We start from the raw sequence: 21,289 nt of genomic DNA on the forward strand, positions 1-21,289 counted from the left end.
TCCTGAGGTGTACCCCACCATCCAGGTAAGGTGGAGACACCTGACCACGCTCCAACACCTGCATCCCACACAACATAGTAGTGTAGCAAAGCACCTTTGGTGGCTCCCTGCTTGGAACACGAAGCGTGCTGGGAGGCGGGTGGAGTTTAGTCTGCACCAAAAGAGCGGGAAGAGTTTAGGATTTAGTCAGTCTGACAGAGTCAGTGGAGAAGTGAAGATCCCCTGAGTGAGATGGATGAAGGAAGTTCTGCAGCCGACCTCAGTGACCTGGGTCCGCTGGCACAGGAAAAGAACATTGATAGAAAGCCTGACTCTCTCCTTAAGAAAGAAGGATTAGTACGGAATGTAAGGAAAGGAGGACTAAGGATCAGGGTTAGAGCAGAACCCTTCCCAAGTTCACAGCGCAAGGCTGGGGTCCGGTCCCCAAGGTTGTATGGATACTAATGGTCCTGCAGCAGACACCGGAGGAATAGAAGTTGTCACCACTTTATTCCCACACAAGACTTAGGGGCACAACAGCAACGATAGTGAGCCGGGACTTGGTAGCAAGGAGTCCCCGAAGCAGGCTACAGCTGTCTGCCGTACAAGTAGAGTTCATAGGAACATCTGACAGGAGGAACTCCAGTGTAACTCAGTACTGAGAGTACTTCACTATAGGCGCGAAAGGGAGACGTTCAGAAAAGGCACTTATGTTGGCGGAGTGTTGGAAGGGAGCACTTCATCTTGCCTGGTGGTTGGCTGAGCCCCTGACCTGGAGGACACGGCACTGAGGCGGGCACCTGTATGCATCACAGACTGTGAGTAAAGCTTTGGAACTACATGCCCTGGTGTCCTCCACTTATTCCTGCGCCAACATACTCAGCACTGCTACATCGCTGTGCCTGACACCACACCATCTACGTCTCCTCCCTGTCTCTTCACCTACACTGCCCTGGGACTACTGCCCTACCTGTGGAGGGACACACTATCATTGCTGCACTACACCATCTGTCCAGAGGATCTGCTTGCAGTGTCGGCTTAACATCTCCCTTTCCGAACACCGCAGGCGGGCGTCACGAATCATTCACTAATAAACTTTAATCATCATCCACACACTCAACACCCCCCTTTTACAATGGATGCCCAGGGCCACGGACCGGGTCAAAGTTACCGTGACAACTCCCATTGAAATCCACCGGGCCCGGCTCCGAGTACCCCGCCGACCTGGCAAGACCCTGGGGGCGCTCCAGTATAACATTTTGTGAAACACAAGTTGTGTCAATATGATCACTGCACCCCTAGATGATTTCATTAAGGGTGTGTGCAGACGCTGCGGAATCCGCTGCGGATTAATCCGCACGGATTTTGCAAAAACCGCAGATAAACCGCAGGTCAAAAGACCTGCAGATTATCTGCGGTTTTGCCTGCGGTTTGGTCCTGCGGATTCACCATCTCCACAATGGTGGAGATAGGAACCCGCTGCGGATTCCGCAGAAAGAATTGACATGTCACTTCTTTCTGCGGTTTCAAAACCGCAGCAAATCCGCGCGGATTTTTCTGCAACGTCTACACAGCGTTTTTTTTTACCATTCATTTGAATGGTACTGTACACCGCAGTTAAAACTGCTGCGGGTCCACAGCGGCCAAAAACGCTGCGGAAACGCAGCGGAATCCGCAGCGTGTGCACATACCCTAAGTTTTAAAATGCGGTCACTTACGAGGGGTTCTGCTCTCCTGATACCTCAGAGGCTCTGCCAATGTGACATGGCACTTTCAAAACTATTAAAAAATTTGGGGCAAAAACAACATTTTTGTGGGAAAAATTATAGTTTTTATTTTCCCGGCTCAATGTTTTAAACTTTTGTGAAGCACCTTGGGGTTAAAGGTGCTCACCACACATCTAGATAAGTTTCTTGGTGATGTCACGTTTACAATATGGGGTCACTTGCTGGGGCTTTCTACTGTTTAGGGCCCCGTCACACATAGCGATTCACCAGCGATCCCGACAACAATATCAACTTGTCAGGATCGCTGATGAGTCGCTACATGATCGCTGGTGAGCTGTCAAACAGGCAGCTTCACCAGCGATCAGCACCAGCGATCAGCACCAGCGACGCCGAGCACGCGGCGTCGCTGTGTACGTTAGTTACCAGCGCGCTGATGCAGGGAGCTGGTAACCAAGGTACACATCGGGTTTATAAGCAGCGCGCGTCACTTAGAAACCCGATGTGTACCTTGGTTATCAGCTCCCTGCATCAGCGCGCTGGTAACTAAGGTACACAGAGGGTTTCTAAGTGACCCTTCGTTTACCCTAGTTACCAGCGCGCTGATCGCTGGTCTCCCACCTGTCACACGCAGCGATGCATGCTGGCCAGCGGGAGGCCAGCGATCAAAAAAATGTCCAGGGCTTTCCAACAACGATCAGCGATACCGGCAGGGGGGCCGGTCGCTGATAGGAGTCACACACAGCGATCTCGCTGGTGAGATCACTGTTGCGTCACAAAACTTGTGACTCGGCAGCGATCTCGCTAGCGAGATCGCTATGTGTGACGGGGGCTTTAGGCACATCAGGGGCTCTCCAAACCCTACATGGCGTCTGTTCTCAATTCCAAAGTGGTTCGGGCTTTTAGGTGTTAAACTTATCTTGTAATCTATATACACCTAAAAAGCCTAACAGCGATTTAAAAGCCAGAAAGGGTCAATTATATTTCGGTTTTATAGTTTGTGTTACCATGAGCTTAGAGTAATTGCTGGGTAGCTAAGATAAAGCTTTGTATTTATTAGACTTAGCAGCGGGCCTGCAGTACAAATCACAATTATTCAATTATGGCGGACTGACATAATGATTTTAAAAGATTAGATGCAGAGCACCTTGCACTATGGGATGTAGGCAATGACCATAACATGAACGAAATATGGCAAATGTGCATCTGGTATAGCCAGCCAGGGAAAATGGGAGACACACATGTACAGAGAGGTTATTATTAAACAAGATGGCATCCTTTCACTCCTCTGTGCCCACCACGGGAGGTTAAGAATTAAAAACCAGTGCACATCAGTCCTTCCAGGAGTCATAGATCAAAATATGTCAATACCCCCGGGCTCCAGACTGATGTGCTGTTGCAGCTTATGGGACTAATTCTTGAGGCTCATGAGTTCTCATAGGGTGGCCAGGGTACTGCAGAATAAGGCTGTGTTCACACACAGTGTTTTTTAGCGGTATTTTTAGTGGTTTTTCCAATAAAACCGCTAAAAATAAGCTTCCCATTCATTCCTATGCATTTTGCACTTTTTGTGCATATTGATGCATTTTTTACCGCGAAAAAACCGCATCGCGTTAAAAAACGCAGCATGCTCATTAATTTTGTGGATTTTTCGCGTTTCTGGCTAATTCTATGCGTTTTGAAAACGCGCGTAAAAAAACACATAAAGACTGTGATTATGAGGATGAATGAACTCATGGAGATCAACATCCAACACTGCGGAGACACCATCACGTGTTTCTCAACGCAGTGATTCTAGAGCAATGCCCCCATCCCTTATGGGAAACATGCAAAACATGCAAAACACAAGCCGCGGAGACACCATCACGTGTTTCTCAACGCAAGCAATGACTAGCCAGGTCTTTCCCCGGGAAGGAACAACCACGGGAAGGGCAGTCTCCAATGAAGGAAACCACCTATGCCAAAACATGGTATCCAGATTTTAAGGGAATAAATTCATGGACTTCAGTGCGCTGCTTGACAAATTTCACGAATCCAGATTGTGAGAAAGATTAACTGTATATTTCCCAACGCGTTTCAAAGTGTATACCACTTCTTCCTCAGGGGATGACACGGGAAGGGCAGTCTCCAATGACCTGGCTGGTCATTGCTTGCATTGAGAAATGTGATGGTGTCTCCGCGGCTTCTGTTTTGCATGTTTTACATATTTCCCATAAGGGATAGGGGCATTGCTCTAGAATCACTACGTTGAGAAACACGTGATAGTGTCTCCGCAGTGTTGGATGTTGATCTCCATGAGTTCATTCATCCTCATTATCACAGTCTTTTACTAGGCATTGCTCCTACTGGCCAGTTTCCTACTCCACACTGATGAGGGGCAATACCCCGAAACAGCTGTCTGTGGAAGGATACCATGTTTTGGCATAGGTGGTTTCCTTCATTGGAGACTGCCCTTCCCGTGGTTGTTCCTTCCCAGGGAAAGACCTGGCTGGTCATTGCTTGCGTTGAGGTTGAGAAACATGTGATGGTGTCTCCGCGGCTTCTGTTTTGCATAAAAAACACATAAAAACGCGCGTTTTCTGCGCAAAAACCGTGCAGAAAAAAAGTGCAGTTTCTGGGAAGGGAGTCAGGTTTTTAAGCAGAAATTTTCTGCTATGTGTGCACTTAGCCTAAAAGATAGCTGTATTCTAAATGCTATTAAAGGGGGTGTCTGGTCAAAACCGATAAGTCTGCAGTCACTCTATGTGACTGAAGACATATGATTCCCCCAAGTGCATGCACTATGCGCTACGGGGATTTGCAGGTTTCTGAGCCAGGACCAGAGGGTATGTATGAGTTTTACATACCACCGGCCAGTGGGCGTGGTTTCGTTCCATACAGTTATATGGAGGAGCCGAGACTGCGCCCCGTCTAGTGATGTGGACAACCTCCTGCCCCCAGTTTCCAAAGATATGGTCACCTAGAGGTGCTAAGGACAGCAACTATTAAAGGGAATCTGTACTGACCCAGCCCAGAGTGTGTCCATCCCTTTAAGTAATCCTGAATTGTGAGTAGCTTCTGTTCACTACAGCTCACTCTCTAACTGCCCAGCTGCATTATTCCCTGCATTTGTGAGCTGTAATTCTTTATCTTTAGTCACATCCATTTTAGATGCAATGTATTTCTCATTTGCTGTGTTCTGACGCCATCTAATGGTGAAAGTGTACAATGACTCATAATAATTGCTTTGTAAGGATCTGAGATGTGAATTCGGTCTCCTATTGGCCAGCTCCTAGTCACATGGTTAATAGGAGGAGCTGTTTTCCAGGCAAGTCTAGAATGATCTTTAGTCTAAGGGATGCCTTCAGGGAGAGCAGAACACATGTGGGGGAGGTTTTTACCTCAAGATCTCCTGCAGGCCTAAAAGCCTGAATTCCCTCTCTAACCTGTACAGACATCATTCTAAAGTTTTTCTGACTGAATTCACCACAGTTTCTACATTCACCTAGAAGTACTTGTGCACGGGCCGAGACACACTGTGGCGCTAACCCTGAAAACAGGTCTGTAACCTCTAATTGCTGCGTCTACCTCCTTCTGCAAACTACCAAAAGACATTGTCCAGTGCTCTTAAAGCTCCAGACCCCAATCACATCTCAGTATCTAAATATGAACTGTAATTGCCCTGGACTACCCATGAGAGACTGTTCATTCTTTTTTTCCAAGTTACAATTCCCGTTCCTGCTGAAGTAAAAGCTGTCAGGGTCCTGACAGCGCCGGCGTACAGCCTCCGCTAAGCAGGGACTCACCCGCACCGTAGGGACTCCTTGGGACAAGAAAAGCCGGAAAATAAAGATGCACGGGACCTGAATGTAGAAGTTTAGAAAGCCGGCACAGGACCTACGGTCATGTGAATGGTCATGTGACTGCAAGGGGGCAGGGCTTAGCATCCTGCTTTCAAAGAAGGTAGAAAACTCAAAGTCGGGCAAAGAGGGGGTCAGGCACAATACAGACAAGCGAGGTACAGGAGGGATAAACAGACGGGAGGTCAGACAAAGCCAAAGGTCATACACAAGATCTCAGTAAAGTACCAGGGATGAGACAGAACGGATAGTCAGAGCCAAGCAGAGATCAAAACCAAACAGACGTAGAAGGTACCAAGCAGAATCCAAAGCAGAATCCAGGGAACAGACCGAGTCATACACAGAGAATCAAGTAACCAGAACACAGCACTAACACACTCAGGGGTCACCACACAATGCCAAGGGCGAGAGTATAACTGACAGGGATGGGAGCGTCCTGAGGCTATAAGAAGCCTCCCCAGAACCAATGAGAGGCCACCATAATAGGTCCTAGGTGTGCAGGTGAGAGTCTGCACTGAGGTCAGAACATTAACCACAGCAGTGCCGGTCACCCAGCATTGGTATCATGACAAAAGCAACTGTTATCCCCAAGACCGGTGTGTGTCAAAATTTCTTCGACTGCGGACACCGTGTGGGAGTGGATAGCAGGGAACGTTCGGCCTGGTCATTACAAGGCTGTCATCAGGTTTTTGCTATCTCACCTGAAAGCAGAATAATGTAGAAAAAAAGACCCTGATTTCAGCGATGTTTCACTTAGCTTAGTTGGTGCAGCAGTTGTAACACAATCTTAGATGTATCAGAGGTTGAAAGCTAACCCGGCCCGGACCTGGCTCTCTATGTACATTGTGTTACGCACAGTGTGGGAAGACTAAGTGCAACATGAGGGGAAGAGGGGAAGGAAGCCCAAACACTAGGGAAAGGGGAAGTGGAGACCCATAGGCAGATCTAATTGCACCCTGCCTCCCCTACCATCCCTATATTGGTTCCACACCAAACACCAAACAGGAACCTATGCCCTGTATATCCCTAGAGCTAGGCCCTGAATTGGGAAGGGGGGGTGAAAACTGGTCAGTTCCCACTGTACATTTAAGAGAAGAAGGGACACAAACAAGGGGAAAGCAACTTATCTTTAGCATACTCAGAGAGGTAACACCAAACCTCCAACAGCACCATAGAGGAAGTAAGTCGACTGCTATTGCTCTACACCTTCACAAGGGAAAATGTGAATATCACCGGTGACTCCCTGAAGCAGACTGGGAGTCTATAAACACTCAGGTCCAGATGTGTCAATTAGAGCCAAAGGGAGGTTGCCACTGGGTCAAAAAGTCAGAAGGATTAAGAAGGCTTCTGCAATGCCAAACACAGAGACCTTCTGCAGCCAGATTCAAATTGACTGTCTGCAGCATCTGGCACACCCGTAACACATTGTCTATTGACAGTGAGCTGCTTATCAGAAGAGGGGGCGTGGTTGGACCAGTGCTCACGTGCACTGTGATCAGGGCAATGATAATCTCCTGGCGATACAACCTTCATTGAATGTAAGCAACAGCACACAGCCTAATAAGTGACACATCCCTGAATTCAATGAAAATAGGGGCCCACGAGGTAAGGGGGCTACTACCTCCTCCAAATTAGGTGAAATTGGGCATTATATTGAGCTCACGGGCTGCAAAGAGCCCATATATTGTTCTTGCACAGGGTTTATTTTTTCAGTCTGCGTCCACCAGTGGTGTTACTGTTCCCATAGCGGGTGTCAGTTATTGTTATTTCTTAAGCTTGTAAATAGAATTTACTAATGTGTCAGCATCAGCTCAATCTAGGGAAATAGCTTAGTCAATAAGAGAGAGTGTTTTTGTGCCATGGTGTTTCGCAGAGCGGCAACAACAATAGCTGAAATATGCCCCGAGGTGTGTGAGCAGGAAGGCTGCTGCAAACAGCATGTCCCATTTTTTTAGTTGCTCGTTGGACTTGTGATTGAGCTGAATGAGATGAAAGCGGGTCAGAAAAGTAAGAAAATCAAGCGCTGTTATGTGGAGCCAGACATGAGATAAAGTCTCACCCAGCAAATTACAGGGCAGAAAGCACATAACCAGACAAACTTAGATAAAGTAGTCAAAATCAACCAGAAAGTGAGTGTTGAGGGGCCAATCATAGCATTGAAATCTGAATTCAGATGAATATACAGTCATGGCTGAAAATGGCACCTTTGAAATATTTCCTGAAAAAGAAGTATTTCTCCCAGAAAATTATTGCAATTACATGTTTTGTTATAAACAAGTTTATTTCCTTTGTGTGTATTGGAATAGCACAAAAAAAAAAAAACAAAAAAAGGCAAATAGACATCATTTCACACGAAATCCCCAAAATGACCTGGTCAAAATTGCATAATTGTTGGAACCTTTCCACAAATGTGGGTAAACCACTTTGTTTCATATAAGGCTCATTCAAATGCGCATGTGGCAAGTAACAGGTGTGGTCAATATAGAAATCACACCAGAAGCCAGATAAAAAGTGGAGAAGTTGACTCAATCTTTGCATTGTGTGTCTGTGTGTGCCACACTAAACGTGGAGAACAGTAGAGGAGAAGAGAACTGTCTGAGTGCTTCAGAACCAAAATTGTTGAAAAATATCAACCATCTCAAGGTCACAAGTCCATCTCCAGAGATCTTAATGTTATTTTGTCCATGGTGCAAAACATAATCAAGAAGTTTACAACCTATGAGACTATAGCTAATCTCCCGGGATGTGGACGGCAGAGACAAATTGCTGAAAGGTTGCAATACAGGATAGTCCAAATGATGGATAAGAAGCCCAAATCAAGTTCCAAAGAAATTCAAGTTGTCCTACAGGCTCAGGGTGCATCAGTGTCAGTGCAAACTATCTGTCGACATTTCAATGAAATGAAAGGCTATGACAGGAGACCCAGGAGGATGCCACTGTGCACACAGAGACATAAAAAAAGCTAGACTGCAGTTTGACAAAATGTACGTGACAAGTCAAAATCCTTCTGGGAAATCGTCTTGTGGACATATGAGACCAACATAGAGCTTTTTAGTAAAGCACCTGATTCTGCTGTTTCCCAGAAATGGAATGAGGCCTACAAACAAAAGATCACTGTAGCTACAGCCAAATATGGTGTAGATTCAATGACTTTTTGGGGTTGTTTAGCTGTCTCTGGCACTGGGTGCTTTGACTGTGAGCAAGGCATCATGGAATTTGAAGATTACCAAAGAATTTTGGTTGGAATGTAGTGCCCACTGTCAGAAAGCTGGGCTTGTGTCTTAGGTCATGGGTCTTCAAGCAGGACAATAACCTCAAACATACTTCAAGGAGCCTCAAGAAATAGACGGAAACAAAGCATTGGAGAGTTCTGAAAAGGCCAGCAATCAATACGGATCTAAATCCCATTGAACACCTGTAGAGAGATCTTAAAATTGATGTTGGGAGAAGGCGCGTTCAATACACATATGAAGAAATCGCAGGTACACGGGATGTCGTCACGGACAGGAGACAGATCAAGAGTTAACAGGATTTTATTAACAGCAAATATGCTCCACGCAGGGAGTAGTGTTATGAGCTCATTTTCTGCTCCACCAGTTGAGAGTTGTCCTTCCGTTCTCCCTCTGGTGGTGACAGGAGGTAGTGAGGTTGGTTTAATTGGTAGTGATCTGCCACCTGGTGAGGAAGATAATGATTGGATCTCTGGAGTATCAGACTGGATATAAGACTGCGGACGCCCTATCCTGGTGCTGGTGATTCAGTCTGCTTCTCAGGTCTTGGACTCAACTCAGTTCCAGTCTTCTCAAGTTAAGTTTGTTTTTGCTAATGTTCACACTTGCTCTTGTTGGTCAATTCAGTTTTTTGTGTGGTCAGCCGGCTGGGCTTTACTGAATTTCCACTCTTAATTATCTGTATTTGCCAAATTGACTTTTTTTTGTCCCTTATTAGATTGGCCTCTTTTTGCTCTGTCTCAGAATATTTCAGAGTGCTGATATAGTGGGAGAAGTCTAGTGACTTCAGGGTTAATTTTGCTATCAGTTGTGTTGGACATTTTGATAGGGTTTTTGGCAGATTGCAGACAATGTCTTTCCTTTCCTGTCCTTTCTAGTTAGTTTGGCCCCATCATTTGCTCAGCCTATTTTCCTGCCTTTGTTTGTGTTTTCATCTTGTTTCACCGTCAATACATGTGGGGGGCTGTCTTTCCTTTGGGGTCTGCTCTGGGGCAATTAGTTTTCCTCTTTTCCTGCTTTAGGCTTATTTAGCTCTCCGGTTGTGACGAGGCATCTAGGACCACCATAGGAACGCTCCACGACTGCTGCTAGTTGTGTGTTAGGTTCAGGGGTCTGCAGTCTGCATAGTTACCAACCTCTTTGGTTTTCTGAGACTTAGCTTGTTGTTTTTTATTTCCTCCTCGGCGACCAGCTCATAACAGAATCACCAGCCATACCGCAGATTCTAGGGTACTCAAAAGCAGGAAAAAGTTGCTAAAAAAAGGGAAAAAAAAGTGTCAGTTTTTTTTTCCATTTATTTTTTCCTCTTTTTTTTTCTGGGGCCGTAGGAGGATTTTTTTTTTTGTTTCCTAATGGAGATTAAGCAATTGTCTGATCGTGTGGAGCAACTTGCTGCTGAAGTACAGGGAATTTCCACCTACATCATTCAGTCACATGCTGCTGAACCTAAGATCCCTACTCCTGATGTGCTTTTTGGGGATGGGTCTAAATTTCTGAATTTTAAGAATAATTGTAAATTATTTCTTGCCTTGAAGCCTAACCCATCGGGGAGCTCTGTGCAGCAGGTTAAAATTGTCATCTCCTTGCTGCGCGGCGATCCCCAGGATTGGGCTTTTTCTCTGACACCTGAAAATCCTATTCTGACTAATGTGGATGCATTTTTTCAAGCCTTGGGGTTGTTGTATGATGAAGCTAATGCCGTTGATCAAGCTGAGAGAACCCTGTTGGCATTAAACCAGGGTCAGGATTCTGCAGAGTTATACTGTCAAAAATTCCGAAAGTGGGCGGTCCTTACTACATGGAATGATAGTGCATTGGCAGCTCTCTTTCCGAAGGGTTTATCAGAGATCGTAAAAGATGTTATGGTCGGATTTCCTCTTCCCTCTGGTCTGGATGATTCTATGTCATTAGCCATTTAAGTTGATCGGCGTTTACGTGAACATAAAACTACACGGGAGGCGCTGCCACCTTTTGAACAAATGTCAGAACCTATGCAATGTGATGGGGTTTTGTCTAGGGCGCAACGTCAGGAGTTTAGAAGGCGTAATAAGCTGTGTTTTTTCTGTGGAGACGCCTCTCATACTATTTCTGTCTGCCCTAAACAAGAGAAACGTTTTGCGCACACACATTTGCTGTGGGCAGTGTACAACCTAAGTTCCTTTTGGCAATTACTCTGATCTGCTCCTTGTCCACATTTTCCACTAAGGCTTTTGTGGATTCAGGAGAAGCTCTGAATCTGATGGATTTGGACTTTGCTAAACGTTGTGGTTTGTCCATGACGCCTCTGCAGACGCCTATTCCTTTGAGAGGTATTGATGCTACTCCTTTGGCGGAGAATAAACCTCAGTTTTGGACCCAGGTGATAATGCGAGTTGCCCCAGACCACCAAGAAAATTGTAAATTTTTGGTGCTACATAATTTGCATGATACTATTGTTCTGGGTTGCCCCTGGTTGCAAACTCATAACCCAGTTTTGGATTGGAGATCTGTGTCTGTGGTGAGTTGGGGTTGTCAGTGTGTTCTTAGGGACGCTCCTGTTTTCTCGACCTCTCCTCAGTCTCATGATATTCCTGAATATCTGGCTGAATTCTCTGATGTATTTAGTGAGAGTAAGTCTGCGTCTTTGCCCCCTCATAGGAGTTATGACTCTGCAATTAATTTGATGCCTGGGTGTATATTTCCCAATGGTCGGCTTTTCAACTTATCTGTACCCGAACATGATGCTATGCGATCCTATATTAAGGAGTCATTGGAGAAGGGTCATATTAGACCATCCTCGTCACCTTTAGGTGCTGGGGTTTTTTTTGTGGCCAAGAAAGATGGTTCATTAAGACCGTGTATTGATTATCGTTCCCTTAACAAGATGACGGTTAAATATCAGTACCCGTTACCTCTGATGTCTGACTAATTCTCCAGAGTTAAGAGTGCCTGCTGGTTTACTAAGCTTGACCTTAGGGGGGTGTATAATCTTATTCGCATCAAGCACGGGGATGAATGGAAGACGGCGTTTAATACTCCGGAGGGACATTTTGAGTACCTGGTGATGCCTTTTGGGCTCTCCAATGTTCCTTCTGTCTTCCAGTCCTTTATGAATGATATTTTCCGAGACTTTGTGGATAGGTTTTTGATCATCTATCTGGATGATATTTTGATCTTTTCTAGTGATTGGGATTCCCATGTGGAACATGACCGTACTGTGTTTCGGATTTTGAGGGAGAATTCCCTGTTTGTTAAGGGATCGAAATGTCTCTTTGGTGTACGGAGGATTTCATTTTTGGGATTTATCTTATCTCCATTGACTATTGAAATGGACCCGGCCAAGGTACAGGCCATTTATGATTGGGTTCAGCCTACTTCTTTGAAGGCTCTTCAGAAGTTTTTGGGTTTTGCTAATTTCTATCGTAAATTAATAGGTAATTTTTCTAGTATCGTCAAACCGCTGATTGATCTGACCAACAAGGGCGCTGATGTGCTGAATTGGTCTCCCGAGGCTGTCTCAGCATTTCAGGAGTTTAAGCGGAGATTTACTTCAGCTCCAGTTTTGCGGCAACCTGATGTCTCACTTCCATTTCAAGTGAAGGTAGACGCTTCTGAGATTGGTGCAGGAGCTGTTTTGTCCCAAAAAGATCCTGTGACTTCTAAGATGAATCCCTGTGCCTTCTTTTCTCGAAAGTTCTCCCCATCTGAATGCAACTATGACGTGGGGAATCGGGAATTGTTGGCCATGAAATGGGCATTTGAGGAGTGGAGACATTGGTTGGAGGGAGCTAGACATCAATTTGTGGTCCTCACCGATCACAAGAATCTGACTTACGTGGAGTCGGCCAAACGCTTGAATCCTAGACAGGCTAGATGGGTCTTGTTTTTCACGCGTTTTAATTTTGTGGTCTCTTTTCTTCCGGGCACTAAGAATGTTAAGGCAGACGCCCTTTCTAGGAGTTTCTTTGCTGATTCTCTTAATGTGACCGAGCCTACTACTATCCTAGGTGAGGGGGTAGTTCTTTCTGCCATTTTACCCGATTTGAGATGCGCCCTGGAGGAATTTCAGGAGGATAAACCTGAGCGTTGCCCTATGGGAAGATTGTATGTTCCTGACCAGTGGAGAAAGAGAGTGATGTCTGAAGTCCATTGCTCCGCATTGGCTGGTCATCCAGGTATTTTTGGTACCAGAGATTTGGTGAGTCGGTCGTTTTGGTGGGCTGCCTTATCTCATGATGTCAGGAATTTTGTACAGTCCTGTGGGACTTGTTCTCGGTCTAAACCCTGTTCTCGTTCTAGTGGTTTGCTGATGCCCCTGCCGGTACCCAAGAGGCCATGGACCCATATCTCAATGGATTTTATTTCTGATCTTCCTGTCTCTCAGAGAATGACTGTTATCTGGGTAATTTGTGATAGATTTTCGAAGACGGTCCATCTTGTACCACTCCCAAAGTTGCCATCTTCCGCTGAGTTGGTACCCTTGTTTTTACAACAGGTGGTTCGGTTACACGGGATTCCTGAGAACATTGTGTCCGATAGAGGGGTCCAGTTTGTTTCCAGATTTTGGAAAGCCTTTTGTTCCAATCTGGGAATTCAGTTATCCTTCTCTGCGTTTCATCCCAAGACCAATGGGCAGACTGAGAGAACAAACCAGACCCTGGAGTCTTATTTAAGATGTTTTATATCTGCTGATCAAGATGATTGGGTCTAATTTTTGCTCTTGGCCGAATTTGCGCTGAACAATAGAGCTAGTTCTGCCGCTTTGATGTCACCCTTTTTCTGTAATTATGGGTTTCATCCTCGATTCTCTTCAGGGCAAGTGGAATCTTCGTCCTGCCCAGGTGTGGACACTGTGGTTGTGAGAATGCAGCAGATATGGAACCAAGTGGTGGATAAATTGTCACTCTCTCAGGAAAAGGCCCAGCGTTTTTCCAACCGGCATAGGACCATTGGTCCCCGGTTTAAAGTGGGTGATATGGTTTGGTTGTCGTCTAAGAATATTCCTATGAAGGTTGCATCTCCAAAATTTAAGCCAAGATTTATTGGACCTTATAGGATTTTGGAGATTCTTAATCCTGTTTCTTTTTGATTGGCTCTTCCAGTTACGTTCAAAATCCATAACGTATTTCACAAATCACTGTTGAAGAGGTTTGTTGAGCCAGTAGTTTCTGTGGCAGCACCTCCTGACCCTGTGTTGGTTAAAGGCAATATGGAATATGAGGTAGAGAAAATATTGGATTCTCGTTTGGTTAGACGGAGACTCCAGTATTTGGTCAAATGGAAGGGTTATGGCCAGGAGGATAATTCTTGGGTCTCTGCCTCTGATATTCATGCCAATAAATTGGTTCATGCTTTTCACCGGGCCCATCCTGATCGGCCTGGTGGCATGGATGAGAGTTCGATGACCCCTCCTCAAGGGAGGGTACTGTTATGAGCTCATTTTCTGCTCCACCAGTTGAGAGTTCTCCTTCCGTTCTCCATCTGGTGGTGACAGGAGGTAGTGAGGTTGGTTTAATTGGTAGTGATCTGCCACCTGGTGAAGAAGATAACGATTGGATCTCTGGAGTATCAGAGTATCAGACTGGATATAAGACAGCCAATGCCCTGTCCTGGTGATTCAGTCTGCTTCTCAGGTCTTGGACTCAGCTCAGTTCCAGTCTTCTCAAGTTAAGTTTGTTTTTGCTAATGTTCATGTCATGATCTGACAGTTTTAAAATGGACAAAGTGAACTTTTTTTACTTTGTAAAGTTCCAAGGTGTCTTGACTGTCCCCGGTGGTGGTTAGTGGTATTGCACTTTAGGTTTTTTGTGCACGTAATTATGTATCAGGTGTGACTCCCTATAAAGGTGTGCTAGGGGTGTGCAATCACTGCCTGTGATATTGTGAGATTGTGTTCACGCTGAGTTTGAGAGCCTGGTGGAAGGATGGAGCTGGAGAGGAGTCCTGCGCAGCTTAGCCAGGGGGGATGTGTTTCAGCTATGGTGTCTGGACGAAGGGCTGGCATGGCGTGGTGGGGTCGCAGTGATGGTGTCGGCGGGAAGTGTCTGCATGGACTGGTGGAGTGGCGACTATGGAGAGTGGCACTCACCATGTGGGACTTGGCTGCTGAGCTGGACTCAAGCATGCTCGACTTTGTGGCAGAAGCTGGACTCATCTTGGGGACTCTGTTACTAAGCAGCAGCAACTGGTGGTGGACTCTGCTCCAAGGCTGCACTAAGGTAAAGGATCCTGTTATGGTGATGGATCCAGGTGGAGGAGAAGATGCACGCAGGTGGTGGGCTCTGTTGCTAGGAGCGCACGCAACAGAGCAAAGCTAAGTGGTGTTCCCCCTGTATTGTCTCTTTCCTCATGTGTGTTATTAGTGCAGTGGTGGGATTAGTCTCCGCACCGACCCATTCCCTAGTGAGGGTTTAGGGTCAGGGCGAGCAAGGGGTTAAGGTTCGCGTGCGGCGACAGGCGCGGAGCCTGTATAGGGAATGTTAGGAGTGCAGGGACACTGGCTCAGGGGAGCTTAGGTGGTCTCCATCTCCCCATTCCCTATCGCAGGGCCCACCATTGTTAATGTTTCCCAGGTTCCCCCTTATTATTTAAATTCGCCTTACTGGAGGCGGGGTTTCCAGAATTATTGTATAACGTGTAATACCTAAATTCGCCAGGTGGAGGCGGCGTATCCACCTGCACGTTTTATTATTTAAATGCGCCCCACTGGAGGCGCTGTTTCCAGGGTCACGTGTGTTATGGGTTCGCCTTGCGGTAACCGCTGCGTCCAGAGACACGTGACCATGACATTATCACAGGCCATACAGTTTTTTTTTTTTTCTGGTGAGCCTTGGCCATGTGGAGACCTGTTAGTAATTGCTGCCGGGCCTCACTGAGGTGAGTGGGGAGCGGCATGGTGTGTTAGAGCCGCTGCAGCAGCAGTTATCAGGGTCTGGGGCCTCTGCTCAGCTAACCAGAAAATTAAAAAAAAAAAAAAAAATGGCTGCTGCGGTCTGGCTAAAGCCCCCTAGAGTCGCTGCTGGGGAGCGGGACTGGTTCATGCATGCGGGCGCACCCAGGCAGGTGGGAGGAATGGTACCCCACGGAGCTGCCTGGTATTCCCCGAGGTGAAGGGGTACGCCCCTGTGGTGAGCTGACTGGTGTGATAGTCCGCGGGGTTTACGCCAAATCTTCTATACCATCGAAGAAGCCGCCCTCCTGGTTGTGTGGAGGCGACCAGCGAGTGTATATTTCCTCCATTTCCTGTCCCCTTCTCCTCCTGGTGTGTGCAGCAGGTGTGCTGCGGGGGAGTAGGGACAAATCTCTACCCTCGCCATTGGCCAACCCTGGAGGCGCAGGCCTCATGGTGAAAGGGTTGGAGGGTGGTGTCCCTTGGTGAATAGCGGGGGTGTGAGTGTGGTGACACAGGGGGACGCCTCTGTTGTCGAGTCCAGAATGAGTTCACCAAATTTATGACAAACAAATGTGTGCAATAAACGTTCAGGTCCGGACCTGTGTGTGAACGAGCGTGTATGGGTGCCACCAAAAATCATCTTGTGGAAATGTGTTGTGGAGCCTGATCAGCTCATAACAAACAAACATACACATACATAAACTCGTTCCCCAGGTCGGCGCTGTGGAGATGAGTGGTGCCTCCAAAATGATCATATATTGCCAATACCAGCGGTGCGTTTGTCATAAACCTGAAGTGTCAGGTAGTGGTGGGGTGAACTCAGGATCTGGGCGTCCCCGCTGTAGGTGTTTCCCTAATGAGGGGTGGTCTTGAGGGTCCAGAGGCCCCTCATTAAGGAGGGGGTACTGTCATGATCTGACAGTTTTAAAATGGACAAAGTGAACTTTTTTTACTTTGTAAAGTTCCAAGGTGTCTTGACTGTCCCCGGTGGTGGTTAGTGGTATTGCACTTTAGGTTTTTTGTGCACGTAATTATGTATCAGGTGTGACTCCCTATAAAGGTGTGCTAGGGGTGTGCAATCACTGCCTGTGATATTGTGAGATTGTGTTCACGCTGAGTTTGAGAGCCTGGTGGAAGGATGGAGCTGGAGAGGAGTCCTGTGGGACTTGGCTGCTGAGCTGGACTCAAGCATGCTCGACTTCGTGGCAGAAGCTGGACTCATCTTGGGGACTCTGTTACTAAGCAGCAGCAACTGGTGGTGGACTCTGCTCCAAGGCTGCACTAAGGTAAAGGATCCTGTTATGGTGATGGATCCAGGTGGAGGAGAAGATGCACGCAGGTGGTGGGCTCTGTTGCTAGGAGCGCACGCAACAGAGCAAAGCTAAGTGGTGTTCCCCCTGTATTGTCTCTTTCCTCATGTGTGTTATTAGTGCAGTGGTGGGATTAGTCTCCGCACCAACCCATTCCCTAGTGAGGGTTTAGGGTCAGGGCGAGCAAGGGGTTAAGGTTCGCGTGCGGCGACAGGCGCGGAGCCTGTATAGGGAATGTTAGGAGTGCAGGGACACTGGCTCAGGGGAGCTTAGGTGGTCTCCATCTCCCCATTCCCTATCGCAGGGCCCACCATTGTTAATGTTTCCCAGGTTCCCCTTATTATTTAAATTCGCCTTACTGGAGGCGGGGTTTCCAGAATTATTGTATAACGTGTAATACCTAAATTCGCCAGGTGGAGGCGGCGTATCCACCTGCACATTTTATTATTTAAATGCGCCCCACTGGAGGCGGTGTTTCCAGGGTCACGTGTGTTATGGGTTCGCCTTGCGGTAACCGCTGCGTCCAGAGACACGTGACCATGACAGTTCACACTTGCTCTTGTTGGTCAATTCAGTTTTTTGTGTGGTCAGCCAGTCCGGCTGGGCTTTGCTGAATTTCCACTCTTATTTATCTGTATTTGCCAAATTGCCTTTTTTGCCCCTTATTAGATTGGCCTCTTTTTGCTCTGTCTCAGAATATTTCAGAGTGCTGATATAGTGGGAGAAGTCTAGTGACTTCAGGGTTAATTTTGCTATCAGTTGTGTTGGACATTTTGGTAGGGTTTTTGGCAGATTTCAGACAGTGTCTTTCCTTTCCTGTCCTTTCTAGTTAGTTTGGCCCCATCGTTTGCTCAGCCTATTTTCCTGCCTTTGTTTGTGTTTTCATCTTGTTTCACCGTCAATACATGTGGGGGGCTGTCTTTCCTTTGGGGTCTGCTCTGGGGCAATTAGTTTTCCTCTTTTCCTGCTTTAGGCTTATTTAGCTCTCCGGTTGTGACGATGCGTCTAGGACCACCGTAGGAACGCTCCACGACTGCTGCTAGTTGCGTGTTAGGATCAGGGGTCTGCAGTCTGCATAGTTACCAACCTCTTTGGTTTTCTGAGACTTAGCTTGATGTTTTTTATTTCCTCCTCAGCGACCCATTCATAACAGAGTAGGGGATTGTAGGGTGATGGTAAGGAATGGAGCAGAACTGGGAGAATGGCAGGGTAGGACAGGGACGAACGTTAGTTCAGTAAGTAAAGGTAAGAACTTATCAGTCTGGAATCTTCTTGGGTTCAGCTCCTCGGGGTTCCAACGGTGGCACCGACAACAGCAGCATGTGATGTCTCGGTGAGGTCCATAACAGGAGGATTTCCCATGCTCAAACGTCGGAACAAGTCTTCGCTCCGCTGTGTATACAAGTCCTTGGTAGCGAGGCTCTGGCCTAGCCATCTGTCTCTCTCCGAGTTGCACACCCAGTGCGGTCTCTGCCTTCAACTAGGGTGACCTCCTGGCGTGGAGGGTAGCAGGGAGCTGACAGTTGGTCCTCCACAAACGGTGGACTTGTTGACAGGGTTATGTCAAATATGCGGTCACTCTTGTCAGAGCATGTGCGGTACTCACTATCATGCTGGGTATGGCAACCGGCTTAGCTCTGTTGACATGCCTCCACTCAGCTGGCGATGGGGGCTCCTTCTATACAGCCCGTGCTTTCTGGTGGGGGAAGCAGAGTGCGCTGTTCTCTGCTCTGTCCTCCATGCTGCTCTGCGCCGGACTGACCTTCTTGGCGCGCTTTTCCATTTTATCCCCCCACTGTTGCACATGCTTTCCCATCTCTCCTGGGTGAGCAGGAAGCTCCGTCTCTCTGATGCTTCCCTCATGCAGCAGGGGAAGGTCCGCCTCTCTCAGGCTTCCCCTCGGAAACAGAGGATGCAGCCCCTTCAGTTCCGGACCCGGCATGCAGGTACCCGAGGTCCGGTCTATCTCCTTACAAATATACACACAGAATCCTGCATCAGACGCATCACTTATTACCCCCTTTTCTGCTATGCTTTATATTATTACCTGTAACTACAAAAAATCAAAGCTAAGCTTGATGCACACCAGGTTCTAGCTGCTGCATATAACCCTTGAGCTGCAAAGAGCAGTAGTTTGGCACTTTTGAGGTACCATATCAAGTCTTGATATGCCACCAACAACACACAGGTACATAATTATTAAGGGAATTATAGAAGCCAGATCTATAGAAAACAAGACCTGCTGGACCACACATTCAAAAATAATACATTCATCTAATGCCACTAGGCAAAAATATACAAAAGTGAACATGAGGCTCTTAGTTTAACATTCTTATCAGATAGTCGGAAGCCCACAAAGCTCTCAGTGGGTCCCTAACCTAAAAGGTGCAGCACAGTGCGCAAACCACTATCGCAACAACCGTGCACCTGTAACAGTGCTCAGGGCTGTAGCTGTTAGTGAGGGACTCGTCTTCTGCACCCTGGCCCACTACAGTAAAACAGGGTCTGTATTCAGTTTGTGTATGTATGAACAGGCTACCATAATTAACATTTTCCAGCTCATCTGGTCAGGGCTGGTTTTAGACAAAGTGGGGTCCTGGGCAAAAGTTTAAATTGTGGCCCCAAATGCTCAGAGCAGCACATCTGCAGTTTTCACCAGGCGATGTGCTGCTGAGAACAATGATTTCTGTTCCGGCATAAACAATCCAGTCACTCAATGAATAGGCAGCATTTTTCTTGTTTAATATAATGCGCCCCATAGTGCTCCACATAGTATAATGCACCCCATAGTCTTCTATATACAGTATTACAATACACATCTCCGTACAGTGCACACCATAGTCCTCCAAATAGAACAGTGTAGCACCACACAGGAGTACAATGCAGCCCCCATAGAATGTAAGGCGGCCCCATAGAATGTAATGCAGCCCCATAGAATATAATGCAGCCCCATAGAATGCCATGCAGCCCCGTAGAATGTAATGCAACCTCGTAGAATGTAATGCAACCCCATATAATATAATAACACCAGCAGGTCAAACTCACATACATGGTATATCACATATATATCTACCATATAATTATTATGGATTTAAGCTGCCTATCACCAATAACACATAGACCATACCAAAAAAACGGTGAACACAAGGCCAAGGTTAGCAAGAATAAAAAATATAAATTTTTATTTAGAACAATGAGTAAAATCAGATCAACAGGTATATTGGGGAAGGGCACGGAAAATTATTTGGAATATGTAAATCGGTGGATAGACTCCAAACTGCAACCGCTTGTGGAGGGGTTGCCATCTTTCTTGAAGGATACAGGTGAATTGCTGAGGCGGGTGGATGGACTCCAGTTGGAGGAGGATATGATACTGGTGACTGGAGACATTGAGTCTCTATACACCAGTATCAGGCATGAAGATGGCATTCGTGCTATATCATTTTTCCTTAAAATGTCAAATTTGCCAGGTGACATCAGGGAGCTGATTTGGAATTATTAACTTTCACGTTAACTCATAATTTCTTTATATTTAAGGGGTCTTTCTTCCTACAGCTCCAGGGGACAGCTATGGGGGCGTCTTTCACCCCTGCATATGCTAACCTGTTCCTGGGGCTGTGGGAGAGAGACCTCTCCCTGCCTGATCAATCGTCGATGATGTGCCGTGTCCTTTCCTCGACATTTTACTGATCTGGCAGGGTTCAAGTGATGATCTCCATGCCTTCATGAAATCACTTAACACTAATGGATTGAATATTTTTATTACATATAAATTCGATCCTGTGATGATTGAATTTTTGGACGTCACACTGAAGAAAGATACTAGGGGTGAAATACAGACCAACATATTTTGGAAACCGACCTCCACTAATATGTTATTGCATGTGACCTCTTCCCATCCTGGCCATATGATTCAATCTGTCCCCACGGGAAAATTTCTGTGATTGCGCAGATTGTGTTCCACCGATGAGGATTTCCTTAGACAGAGTGATGATTTAAAATTGAGACTGCTAGAACGTGGGTACAGCAACAGAAGGATTAAACGTGCATTTAATAGGGCTAGACATTCGCCTAGAGATGTGCTCCTATATGGGAAAAAGCGCAAGGATGGGACGAATAAAATTAGATTTGTCACCAATTTTCATTCACACTTTCCTCATATGAGGAGAACTTTAGATAAATCATGGCATATTTTGAAGGCTGACCCGGTTTTCTCTGGGTTCCTCCTTGAGAGGGCTGCCATTGCAGCTAGGAGGTCAAGGAATCTACGCGATACATTGGTCAGTAGTCACTATACTGGTATGGTGCCTGGTACGTTTTTGGATCGGGTGGTTAG

This window comes from Dendrobates tinctorius, unplaced genomic scaffold (assembly GCF_039654945.1).
Source record: "Dendrobates tinctorius isolate UK_male_01 unplaced genomic scaffold, ASM3965494v1 ptg000211l, whole genome shotgun sequence".
In the NCBI taxonomy this organism is placed as follows: Eukaryota; Metazoa; Chordata; class Amphibia; order Anura; family Dendrobatidae; genus Dendrobates; species Dendrobates tinctorius.